Source organism: Pleurodeles waltl, chromosome 11 (assembly GCF_031143425.1).
Source record: "Pleurodeles waltl isolate 20211129_DDA chromosome 11, aPleWal1.hap1.20221129, whole genome shotgun sequence".
Taxonomy (NCBI): Eukaryota; Metazoa; Chordata; class Amphibia; order Caudata; family Salamandridae; genus Pleurodeles; species Pleurodeles waltl.
In genome coordinates this window covers 1000893999-1000906499 of record NC_090450.1, presented here as the reverse complement: position 1 = coordinate 1000906499, position 12501 = coordinate 1000893999, and the positions used below count along the sequence as shown (strand labels likewise).

At 48.9% G+C, this 12501-nt stretch overlaps 1 pseudogene; it reads right to left on the bottom strand.

Moving 5' to 3' along the window:
• Positions 1-9448: 9448 nt before the first annotated feature.
• LOC138265188 (dynein axonemal intermediate chain 1 pseudogene) lies at positions 9449-11593 on the bottom strand (annotated as a pseudogene).
• Between the last annotated feature and the right edge of the window lie 908 nt (positions 11594-12501).

Genomic DNA, 12501 nt, shown 5'->3' with positions numbered 1-12501 from the left:
TGTGCCCAGCTGGAGCCAGACCTGATGTCCCCCATTCGCCAACCCACAGGGATTCCCCCTCTGGTGCAGGTTCTGTCAGTACTCCATTTTTTAGCAAGTGGATCATTCCAAACAACAGTGGCCATATCATCAGGGATGTCTCAGCCTATGTTTTCTAAGGTTTTGTCCAGAGTGTTGTCTGCCCTGATGAAATACATGCAGAAATACATTGTTTTCCCTGAGGTGGGCGATTTGGCTACAGTGAAGGGTGATTTCTATGCCCTTGGACATATCCCCAACATCATTGGTGCCATTGATGGGACCCATGTGGCTTTGGTTCCCCCCCAGTGGAAGTGAGCAGGTGTACAGGAACAGAAAAAGTTATCATTCGATGAATGTCCAGGTGGTCTGTTTGGCTGACCAGTACATCTCCCATTTAAATGCCAAGTTCCCTGGGTCAGTGCATGACGCGTACATCATGCGAAATAGCAGCATCCCTTATGTGATGGAACAGCTACAGAGACACCGTGTGTGGCTAATAGGTGACTCTGGTTACCCCAACCTGTCGTGGCTACTTACCCCAGTGAGGAATCCCAGGACAAGGGCAGAGGAACGTTACAATGAGGCCCATGGGCGAACTAGGAGGATTATAGAAAGAACCTTCGGCCTCCTGAAGGCCAGGTTTAGGTGCCTGCATATGACAGGTGGATCCCTAATGTACTCACCAAAGAAGGTGTGCCATATCATCGTGGCCTGCTGTATGCTTCACAACCTGGCTTTGCGACGCCAGGTGCCTTTCCTGCAGGAGGATGGTCCAGATGGTGGTGTTGTAGCAGCTGTGGAGCCTGTGGAGAGTGAAGAGGAGGAAGACGACGGGGACGACACAGACAACAGGGACACAGTGATACAACAGTATTTTCAGTAGCACACAGGTACGAATCAACCCCGCCATTTTACATTTACTTAAAGTCTCCTGCCTCTCTACTGTCTGTGTTTCCCCCCAGTTCCTGTTAACTGAGTTGTGACTTTCCCTTCCATTTTCAGAGCTGTGGGCCCCACTGCGTGAGCTCTGCTTTGTTTGCCCATGGACTACAGCTGTGTGACAGTGGTATGTTGTCATCACAATGTAACAGAACATTTTGGCACCGTTATGTCTAATACATTTGTTCAAAATACAGGCAGACTCCAGATTTTTTACGTGCAATAAGTGAATTTATTAAAGTGCTAAATTTCAGAACATGATTGTAAAATGGTGATGGGTGATGGTGGAGTAATGTCCATGGCAGAGTCCAGTTTTCAGTCTCACAGGTGCATTGTCCATATGCCTGTGGAAGGATGGAGCAGGGGCAGTTTAAGTTTGGACAGGGTGACAATGTGGGACAGTGGGATGACATCAGGGGGTATCCTTTGCTGGTGGGGGTCTTGGCGTCCTACTCTGTCTTCTTCTGAGATCTCAGGTACCGCTTGCGGGGTGGTTCTTCTTCTGCAGGAGGTGGGGTTCTGGTGGCCTGTCGATGTGTGGGGGCCTCCTGTCCACTAGCGCCGGCGGAGGTGGTAGGCTGTTCCTGGTCCAGTCTAGTGACAGGGGCCCTTTGTGGTGCCACATGGTCCCGCAATGTGGTGACTATCTGGTTAAGGGCCACGACGATGGTCCCCATTGCGGAACTAATGTTTTGCAGTTCCTCTCTGAACCCCATGTACTGTTTCTCCTGCAGTACCTGGATCTCCTGGAACCTGGCCAGTACCGTAGCCATCGTCTCCTGGGAGCGGTGGTATGCTCCCATGATGGAGGAGAGGGCCTCTTGGAGAGTCGGTTCCCTGGGCCTGTCCTCCCCCCTGTCGCACAGCAGCCCTCCCAGTTCCCCTGTTTCCCTGGGCCTCTGTCCCCTGGACCGTGTGCCCACTACCACTGCCCCCAGATCCCTGTTGTTGTTGGGGTGGTGGGTCAACCTGGGTGCCCTGTAGTGGTGGACACACCGCTGATTGACGTGTCCTGGAGACAGAGGCATGGGCCCGCTGGGTGGGAGCTGTGCCGGTGTTCCCAGAGGGGGGTAGGTCTGCTGTAGCCTGTGGCTGTCTGTAGGGAACCGACTGTCCCGAGGTCCCCGATGGGCCAGGCTGGTCATCTGGGTCCAGGGAGACAGAGCTGCTGTCATCACTGGGGGCCTCTTCTGGGGGTGGGATGGACATCTCTGGACTCTCTGTGGCGGTGTGGTGGCGTTCGGGTCCTGCAGGGGTATAAGAGTATGGTTATTGCTTCTGTGTGTGCCATTTCGTGTAATGGGTGGGTGGCCGTGTCCCCCAGCGCTGGCATTCCCTTGTGGGGGCTTTTGTGACGGTGGCTTGTGGGGGTGATGGGTGTGTGCAGTGGGCATGCTTTGGTGATGGTTGTCCATGCTTTGGGGACGCATGCAGGGCTAGGTTTTGGGATGGGTGGGTTGTGATGGTGAGCCATTAGCAAGGAGTTGGTGTGATGGGGGTGGGGGTGAGGGTGGGGGTATGATTTGGCATGCAGGTGGGGTGGGGGGAATGAAGTAGTGAAGATTTGACTTACCAGAGTCCATTCCTCCGCCTACTCCTGCGAGGCCCTCAGGATGCAGGATGTGCAAGACTTCCTCCTCCCATGCTGTGAATTCTGGGGGAGTAGGTGGGGGTCCGCCGCCAGTCTTCTGCACCGCAATGTTGTGCCTTGATACCATGGAACGCACCTTCCCCCGTAGGTCGTTCCACCGCTTCCTGATGTCGTCCCTATTTCGTGGATGCTGTCCCACAGCGTTGACCCTGTCCACTATTCTTTGCCATAGCTCCATCTTCCTGGCAATGGTGGTGTGCTGCACCTGTGTCCTGAAGAGCTGGGGCTCTACACAAACTATTTCCTCCACCATGACCCTGAGTTTTGCGTCAGAGAACATGGGGTGTCTTTGGGGTGCCATGGGGTGGTGTGGATGAGGTGAGGGGTGGTGTATGTCTTGTAGAGTGTGGTGAGTGCGGTGGTGTGTGGTGTTTTGTGCGTGGATATTGTGTAGGTGATGTTGTGATTTGTCTCTGTGTGATGGTGTACTCTATTCTGTGCTGTCTCTCTCTGTCCTTCAGTCGCAATTGTGGTCGTAGGGGTTTGTGGGTGATGTGGGTGTGTGTTTTATATTTAATTGGGTGTGTGGGAGTGGTGTGTGTATGTGTCTCAGGTGTGTGTATTTTGAATTATCCAATGTGGCTGTGTTTTGTAAAGGTGTGTGTATTTTGAGCGCGGCGGTGTGTACCGGCAATGGAATACCGCGTTTGAAAGACCGCTGCAGGGATTTGTGGGTCGGAATGGTATGGGCGTATTTCTGTTGGCGTGACGGTGGAGGTTTGGTCATCGAAAGTTTCCCGCTGACCTTTGGTGTGGCGGACTTTTGTTGATGTCGGGTTTTTGGCGGTTTGCCAGTTGCGGGTCAGAATGACCGTGGCGGTTTACCGCGATCGCGGCGGTGTTATGGCAGTCTTCTGACCGGTGGTAAGCACCTTTTACCGCCGAGGTCAGAATGACCCCCTTTATATCACTTTTTCAATGATATCTCCACATCTACTTATGGCATTTTAATCATTTTAACCTGCATTTTGTCAGATAAATAATATATATTTTTCCAAACACTGTGTGGTGTATTTCTGTGGTGCTATATGGTGGTATTGTATGATTTATTGCACAAATACTTTACACATTGCCTTTTAAGTTAAGCCTGACTGCTCAGTGCCAAGCTACCAGAGAGTGGGCACAGGATCATTTGGATTGTGTGTGACTTACCCTGACTAGAGTGAGGGTCCTTGCTGACTGCCAACCAAAGACCCCATTTCTAACAACTACATATAGGTCAATACCTATATGTAGCTTCACAATGGTAACTCTGAATATGGCCATGTAAGGTGTCTACGATCATAGAATTGTCCCCCCATTCTAAATCTGGTATTGGGTGGCCACCATGGACCCCCAGTACTGCCAAACCAGCTCTGTCAGGCTTCCACTGCAGCTACAGCTTCTGCCACCTCACAGACAGGGTTCTGCCCTCCTGGGGTCTGAACAGCTCAGCCCCAGGAAGGCAGACCAACGCATTTCCTTTGGGAGAAGGGTGGTACACCCTCTCCCTTTGGAACTAGGTGTAACAGGCTTGGGAAGGGTAGCCTCCCAGAGCCTCTGGAAATGCTTTGATGGACACAGATGGTGCCCTCCTTGCATAAGCCAGCCTACACCGATTCAGGGACCCCCCAGTCCCTGCTCTGGCATGAAACTGGACAAAGGAAAGTGGTGGTGCACAGGAGTGGTGCCCAGAGCTCCTCCAGTGTGTCCCCGACTTCAGCCATCTTGTTTTCCAAGGTGTGGGGACACTCTGGAGCCCTCTGAGTGGCCAGTGCCAGCAGGTGACATCAGAGACCCCTCCTGGTAGTTGCATACCTGGTTACGTAGCCAATCCCCCTCTCAGGGCTATTTAGGGTCTCTCCTGTGGGTTCATCTTTCAGATTCTGCTTGCAAGTTTCCATCAGGAATCCTCTGCAACCACTGCTTCATCCTCTGTATTCAGATCAACCACAGACTGCTCCAGGAACCACTGTAACTGCAACAAAGTATCTAAAAGGGCTACTTCGGCTCTGCAACTTCAGCTCCAGCCAGCAACTGCAACAGTTTCCACGGTGTGCACACTCTGGGGACTCCTTGTCTTCACCCTGCACCAGAAGGACCGAAGAAATCTCCCGTGGAGTGACGGAGTCACTTCCCTGCTCCAAGAGGCACCTTCTAAGACGACGACCGGTTCTCTTGGACTCCTCTCCTGGTGACGAGCGTGCTCCTTGGAAAACAGGTGGTGGACCCCTTCGACACAGACTGTCCTAAGGTCCTGCTGTCCAACTTTGGAGGGGGTACGAGCTAACCTTCTCCATTTGCGACAGTACCCCTATGTACCACGTCATCTTCACCACCTGAGGCCTCTGTGCACTATTTGCAAGACTCCTTCGTGCACAGTCTGGCCCAGGTCCCCAGGACTCTATCCAGCGACGCTCAACTCTCTGAGTTGTTCTCCTGCGGTGTGGGACCTTCTTTTGTAGCGCTGCAGCAACCGCAATTTGCACCTTCTTTGTCCCGGTGTCCTGGGACCTCCGTGGGTGCTGCCTGGTCATCCGTGGGTTCCCTTCAGTGTTGGTAGCCCCCTCTGCCTCCTCAGTCCAAGTTGAGGCCCCCAGGTCTCTCCTTGGTCCAGCTAGTGCCATTTTGACGCAATCTGTGACATTGCTTGAACCAAGGCTTGTTGGATGAATCCAGTGCTGCAACTCGCCTGCACCCAACATCTCCACGTAGGACATCCTTTGCATCATGCAGGAACCCGCAGCCATCTTCTTTGGTGCTCTTCTGCAGACTTCTTCCAACCAGAGAATCCTCTTTTGCACCATCTTCTAGGATGTCTGGGGCTCCTGTCCTTCCAGGAGTCTTCTGCGACTTCTGGACTTGGTCTCCTCTCTTTGCAGGTCTTCAGGTCCAGGAACCCACCATTTGTTGTTTGCAGTCTTGCTTGTTCTTGCAATATCTCTAATCACGACTTGTAGTGTGTCCTAAGGAAACTTGCAGTACTTTACTCCTACTTTCCTGGGCTCTGGATGGGGTATTTTACTCACCTTTGTGGTTTTCTTACTCTACCAGCGAATCTCTACACACTACATTTGTCTAGGGGGGAATTCTTGATTTGCATTCCACTTTCTTAGTATATGGTTTGTGTTGCCCCCAGAACTATTTCTTCCTATTGCATTCTATGGTATTTTCTATTGTTTGAACTATCCTATGACTATTTACTTACCTTATTTTGGTGTCTAGTGAACATATTCTGTATAATACTTACCTCCAGAAGGAGTATTGCCTCTAAGATATTTTTGGCCTTGTGTCACTGAAATAAAGTACCTTTATTTTTGGTAACACTGAGTATTGTCTTTTATTGTGTATAAGTACTGTGTAACTATAGTGGTATTGCAGGAGCTTTGCATGTCTACTAGTTCAGCCTAAGCTGCTCTGCTACAGCTACCTCTATCAGCCTAAGTTGCTAGAACACTCCTACATTTCACTAATAAGGGATAACTGGACTTGGTATAAGGTGTAAGTACCCATGGTGCCCACTACAAACCAGGCTAGCCTACTACAGGCGTTAAAACGATGCACCCATTTAATTCAATGGGTCTCCTTGCACTTAGCTACACTAGCGTCAACATTTTGTCTGCTAGTGTGGCAAAGTGCCACAATAGCATCAAAAGTTTTGACGCTATTGTTCTAACTACCGCCATGGTGCACGGTATGTTAAATATGGTGCAACCATGGTGTCGTTAGGTGCCAGTAAGGGGGGGGGGCAGAAAAAGTGGCCCATCAGAGGTGATGCACCACTTTTTCATAAATCTGGGCCATAGTTTTGTCTGTAAGTGCAGTATTCCGCCCATGCAGCTTAAGATTCGGGAACCTGATAATCATTCACAAGAAAGTAGTAGGTTTCATTCTCAAGTAGTTAATGGAGACATTTTATTTAGAACTAAAATGAAAATATTTAATATAAACATTGTTGAAAAATATACAAACAATGAGCAAGGGGCACAGAACCATTTGGGCCTTTGAACAGCCAACCATTGGCAAACAACCAAAAATGACTGGGGAAGCACTTGCAGAAAGATGCAGCCATGGAGGCAGGGAAAAGAAAGCCATAATGGGAGATAGGGCTTGAGTAAGATCATATCTCTTGGCTTCAAGGCGTCTTGACCCTGACCCAGACGGTCCTGTTCATTCATCAGAAGGGGCTAAGTTGCCCACCACACGTGTGTGGGTCTCAGAAAGGGGCAGAAGTAGTTACACCATTCCAGGGTAAAGACAAAGTGCACGATGAGTAGGTTTCAATGCAGGGTAAAAGTGTAACATAGACCCTCAACCTCAACAGTGGGTATGGGGTCAGAGTCAATTGAGTCTGGAACCGGATTGTGCACCTGGGCTTTAGAATTGGTGCAGTAATAGAGACACTAGTCGGTGGTAGTGGTGCACTGTCAGACATCTGTCTGGGGTTTGATACCAGGACAACAATTAGATACGGGCCAACCCCAACGATTTAAGGCACTGCATGACTGTGTTGGTGAGTTTCAGCTGCAGCAAAACAAAAAAGGAACAAAGATGTATCAGAAGCAAAACATGAAAAAGAAAATGTGAAGATCAAGGAGACAGTTTACACTTGTGTGAAACAGATGGCCACAGCAGGATATGGCTTTGGTGGCTGAATTCTTGCTGCAGTGCATGATGTCAGCATTGGACTTAAAATACTAACAACCAGAACCAAAAAATTGCACCAGCTAACACAGGTATTACCTCTGCTCTTGAAAGAAACAGAAACAGGCTAGCCTACTACAGGCGTTAAAACGATGCACCCATTTAATTCAATGGGTCTCCTTGCACTTAGCTACACTAGCGTCAACATTTTGTCTGCTAGTGTGGCAAAGTGCCACAATAGCATCAAAAGTTTTGACGCTATTGTTCTAACTACCGCCATGGTGCACGGTATGTTAAATATGGTGCAACCATGGTGTCGTTAGGTGCCAGTAAGGGGGGGAGAGGGCAGAAAAAGTGGCACATCAGAGGTGATGCACCACTTTTTCATAAATCTGGGCCATAGTTTTGTCTGTAAGTGCAGTATTCCGCCCATGCAGCTTAAGATTCGGGAACCTGATAATCATTCACAAGAAAGTAGTAGGTTTCATTCTCAAGTAGTTAATGGAGACATTTTATTTAGAACTAAAATGAAAATATTTAATATAAACATTGTTGAAAAATATACAAACAATGAGCAAGGGGCACAGAACCATTTGGGCCTTTGAACAGCCAACCATTGGCAAACAACCAAAAATGACTGGGGAAGCACTTGCAGAAAGATGCAGCCATGGAGGCAGGGAAAAGAAAGCCATAATGGGAGATAGGGCTTGAGTAAGATCATATCTCTTGGCTTCAAGGAGTCTTGACCCTGACCCAGACGGTCCTGTTCATTCATCAGAAGGGGCTAAGTTGCCCACCACACGTGTGTGGGTCTCAGAAAGGGGCAGAAGTAGTTACACCATTCCAGGGTAAAGACAAAGTGCACGATGAGTAGGTTTCAATGCAGGGTAAAAGTGTAACATAGACCCTCAACCTCAACAGTGGGTATGGGGTCAGAGTCAATTGAGTCTGGAACCAGATTGTGCACCTGGGCTTTAGAATTGGTGCAGTAATAGAGACACTAGTCGGTGGTAGTGGTGCACTGTCAGACATCTGTCTGGGGTTTGATACCAGGACAACAATTAGATACGGGCCAACCCCAACGATTTAAGGCACTGCATGACTGTGTTGGTGAGTTTCAGCTGCAGCAAAACAAAAAAGGAACAAAGATGTATCAGAAGCAAAACATGAAAAAGAAAATGTGAAGATCAAGGAGACAGTTTACACTTGTGTGAAACAGATGGCCACAGCAGGATATGGCTTTGGTGGCTGAATTCTTGCTGCAGTGCATGATGTCAGCATTGGACTTAAAATACTAACAACCAGAACCAAAAAATTGCACCAGCTAACACAGGTATTATCTCTGCTCTTGAAAGAAACAGACAACAATCTCCATCATTCCCACCATCCAGTGAAACATTCACCTCTGAAGAAAACACTTTGAGGTAAGTGGTTGGGTCACAGTCCTTCTGTAGGAACGTACTTGTGTTCTTCAACATTCTGGGAGAGCTAGATGGCCCTCCACTCTTCCAGTAACTGCCTTAGGCTTCACCACCACAAGTCATGGCCTCTGTATTCAGCAGGTTTTCAGCTTAGAGTTAGGATGGTTTCTAAGTGATTTAGGATGGTTTCAAAGTTGTGTTTTTGGTTATTAAAATGGACCATGAATTTTTTTTTTTTTCCATTAGTTTCCTAATACATCAGCCCCCTTTGGGTTCTTGTTTAGAAATATTTTAGCATCAATTTCAGGTGGGGCATCAGTGAACTATTTAGAGCCACAGAAGAAAAAATAGTGCTGGTCACAAACAGTAGATCTAAAGAAAACAATGATAAAACATGCATGTCTCTTTAATGAAATTGTTTGGCTGTGTAGGTCACTACAACACTGACACTTCATTGGGAAACATCCTGGTTGAAAAGGTCTGGATCCCTTGCCCCTTCACTTCCAATAATGGGGCTGGGAGTAATTTTGGTAAGCGCTGCCAGACTTCTGATTCCACCATGAAGTGAAAAAATGGCAGCCATATCTCCGGCACCAAATGTTCTCAAATTGAATACCCTTTGTGATGTTTAAATAATATTCTGTTTATAGTGTGAAAATAAAGATATCATAAGACACTGCTGGACTGATCAGTGAGGTCCTGACAATAGATGGTCTCTTCCAGAATGGTCTACTTGCACTGCTATCATTCTGCAGAGAAATCCATTATTTTTTTCTAAAGAGAATTACTAACCCTATTTAGGCACAGGTATTTCAGGATCTCTCACCAGGCTCAGCAGCTTGTCCAGTTTAGCGATTTCATACTCTGGTCCCTTGAGTGGTTCTTGTATGCCTCTCTTCACCTTCGGCAACTTACGAAGGTTAGGAGACAGTTTCAGGCTGATGGTGTTGCCCTTGTCATCCCCAACAATGATAACGGGAAAGGAGGAATTAAACTTGATGTGGGTGACTCTTGTCTTCCTCCTAGATACCACAGTCTGCTCACAGATTGCTTCATACTTGTTTATATTGAGGTCAAAAACATGGACCTTGCCATCCGTAGTTACAGCAGCAAACACGGTAGACGAGTATGGTGCCCATGCCACATCACTGACGGCAGCATCCAGGTCAAAGATGAACATTGGTGTTTTTACGTTTTCATCCCAGATTTTGACCGTCCAGTCTGAACTGCATGATATAAAGACACCAGGGTGGAAGGTGTTCCAGTAGACTGCATCAACGGCCATGTCATGCGCATCATAGGTATCTAAGAACTGGCTTGAGTAGGTTTTGGAGCACTTGTGGATTTTGCCTTCTTCTGTGCCAACCAGAAACATATAGTTCTTCTTTTTGTGAAAATCAAAGGCAGTCCCACAGGCATACAAGTTTAGGTGTAACGCCGCTGGCACATCTTTAGAAGGATCACTCAACTGAAGGCTAATGACATCAATGTGGACAAGCTCATTCTTCACTAGAGTCCACGACACAACACGACCATCAGAGGAAACAGAGAAGAAGTTGAGGTTGTTGTCCAGATCATCCTTCTGCCATCTTACTTGCCAGACGGGGTCTGTATGCTTACCCGCTGAGCTCTTGTAATTGGGCAGCAGACCTGGTTTCTTCAGGTTATAGAGGGCAACGTTGCCATCGTATAAGCCTACGGCCAAAAGGTAAGGGTGGTCTTCATGGATGTCGAGGCACATGACACCACTTTTAGTGTTGAAGATGAACTCTGGATATGAAGGGTTCTTCAAGCTGTAGAGCAGCAGCAGGCCTCGGCCCTGATTCATGAAGTCGTAGGAGCCATAACCAGCAGCAAATAGGTCTTTGTAGTTGGGGCTCCAGCACAGAGCAGTCACCGCTAGTCCCTTTGTCTCCTCATTATGGAAATTCCAGAGAGGAAGAAGGGTCCCCTCCTGTTCTCTGAACTCATCTGACATGTCTTCAAAGTACTTGAAGTCCTGTGAAATCTCATCGAAGGTGTTCTGGTTAACCATGCGCTCCACAATCTTGGTGGATTTGGCCAACTTGCTGAGGTCGACAACTAAACTGTCGACGGGCAACTTTGGGACGTGTTGCGGGGTCTCTTCCTTCTTGGCAGCAGAAGACCCCTTGTGCTTGGCACGCTCCTGCTTGGCTAGCTCCTCCATATAGGCATCATATATCTGCCATTGGGTGGCATTGGCTGAGAAGGTGGCACGCGCTGGTGGAACAGTTTGCGTGGTACGATCTCGCTGCGGGTTGTTCAGGGTCTGAGAGGCGCGCTCGCTGAAGTTGAACTGGTTGGTGAGTTTCTTGGGGTGGGAAACAGAAGGGGGCTCTTCACCCTCCTCTGTGGCTACTGGGGCCTGCTCTTGGGGCTCCTCGCCCTCAACAACCTGAGTGGGGGCTTCCAAGGCCACCTCTCCCAGCCTGGCCAGCTGCCGCCGGGCCTCGTCCGAGTCCCGGTGCAGGAGGGCCCCCTCTAGGCAGAAGTGCACGGCCAGCTGGTCCACGGAGCTCAGGGCCTTGTAGGCCCGCTCCCGGAAGCTGTAGCGCACGATGTTGTGCGGGGCGTGCGGGTTCTGGGAGGTCAGGACCCGGGTCACCTCCTGCCGCAGCTCGGCCTCACTCAGCTCCAGCTGGTCCGGGGGCTTGAGCAGGCCGCGGCCCGGTACCCAGTCATCGTCGAGGCCGCCAGCATCCTGGCCATCATCACGGGCCCGGCCGCTTGTAAGGCGACCCCCGACGTTTGTAAAGTGATAGGCGCCGCTTGAGATGCGATGTCCGGCGATGGTCGAAAGGCGATGTGCGGCGGTGGAAAGGCGATGCCCCGCTGCTGAAGGGCGCAGCAGGGCATTTTTATGGTGGGGCCCGCCGGTTGAAAGGCGTGGCTTGACTGATGGCCTGGGGACTGACATGGCGAGAATGGTAGTAGCAGCGTCCGGCGGTTGTCAGGGCAACAGAGATGGCGTGTGGATCTTCGTTACCCCGGCAACCGCTCCTAGTATGGATGGAAACAGGGGTCTTCAGCAGGGCAACCATAAACCAGGGGAGAGTAAAGTAACGAGGTCAATGAACGATTGTGAAAAAAATGTGCACATGTTGTGTGTAAGGCAGTAGAAACATAAGAGCCGTGGCTTTTAAAAAACAATCGTGTGTGCTAAAACGATATACACAAAGCATATATTTAACAATCTCGATTTATCCAATGGAAACTGTTTAGTTTTTGGACATTCGTGGGACAACTGTCAAAAAAAATAAGAGCGTATTGACTTCTCTAATAATCTGGACAACGTAACTTTTAAACTTTTAAAAATACGTTTTTGTGAGATAAACCGAGGACCCGAAACAGAGATCCGTGATAACATAGAATGGCAAAACTATGAGCCTTCATTAGAACATTGGAACTACCATGTTCCAAAGTGGACGGAACCAAGGCAGGGATGAGTGGGGAGGAGAAGGGCAGGTAAAAGAAAAGAAAGGATATAACGCGGCTTCCTCCTCAAAACTGTATGAATAGGAAACAGATAAAACAGAAAACTAGGAACCGGAATTATAGGGATCACTCTTGGAGAATTCTCCAAAATAGGGTCCGGATCCTCAAAGAATGCTGTGTCTGGTCGACAGCAGGACATTCATCTAACAGGTACTCAGTGACAACAGATGGAGTTTAGGGTCCGTGGTAGGAGAGTTGTCGGTTTCCCTACAGACCTACATTCATCAGTGGTAACCACAGACCTATCTAAAGGCTGTACTCTGGTTCAGACCACCTTGAGTGATGACACGCCCTTTGGTCATTTCGGTAATCTTAATTGGTCTGCACAAT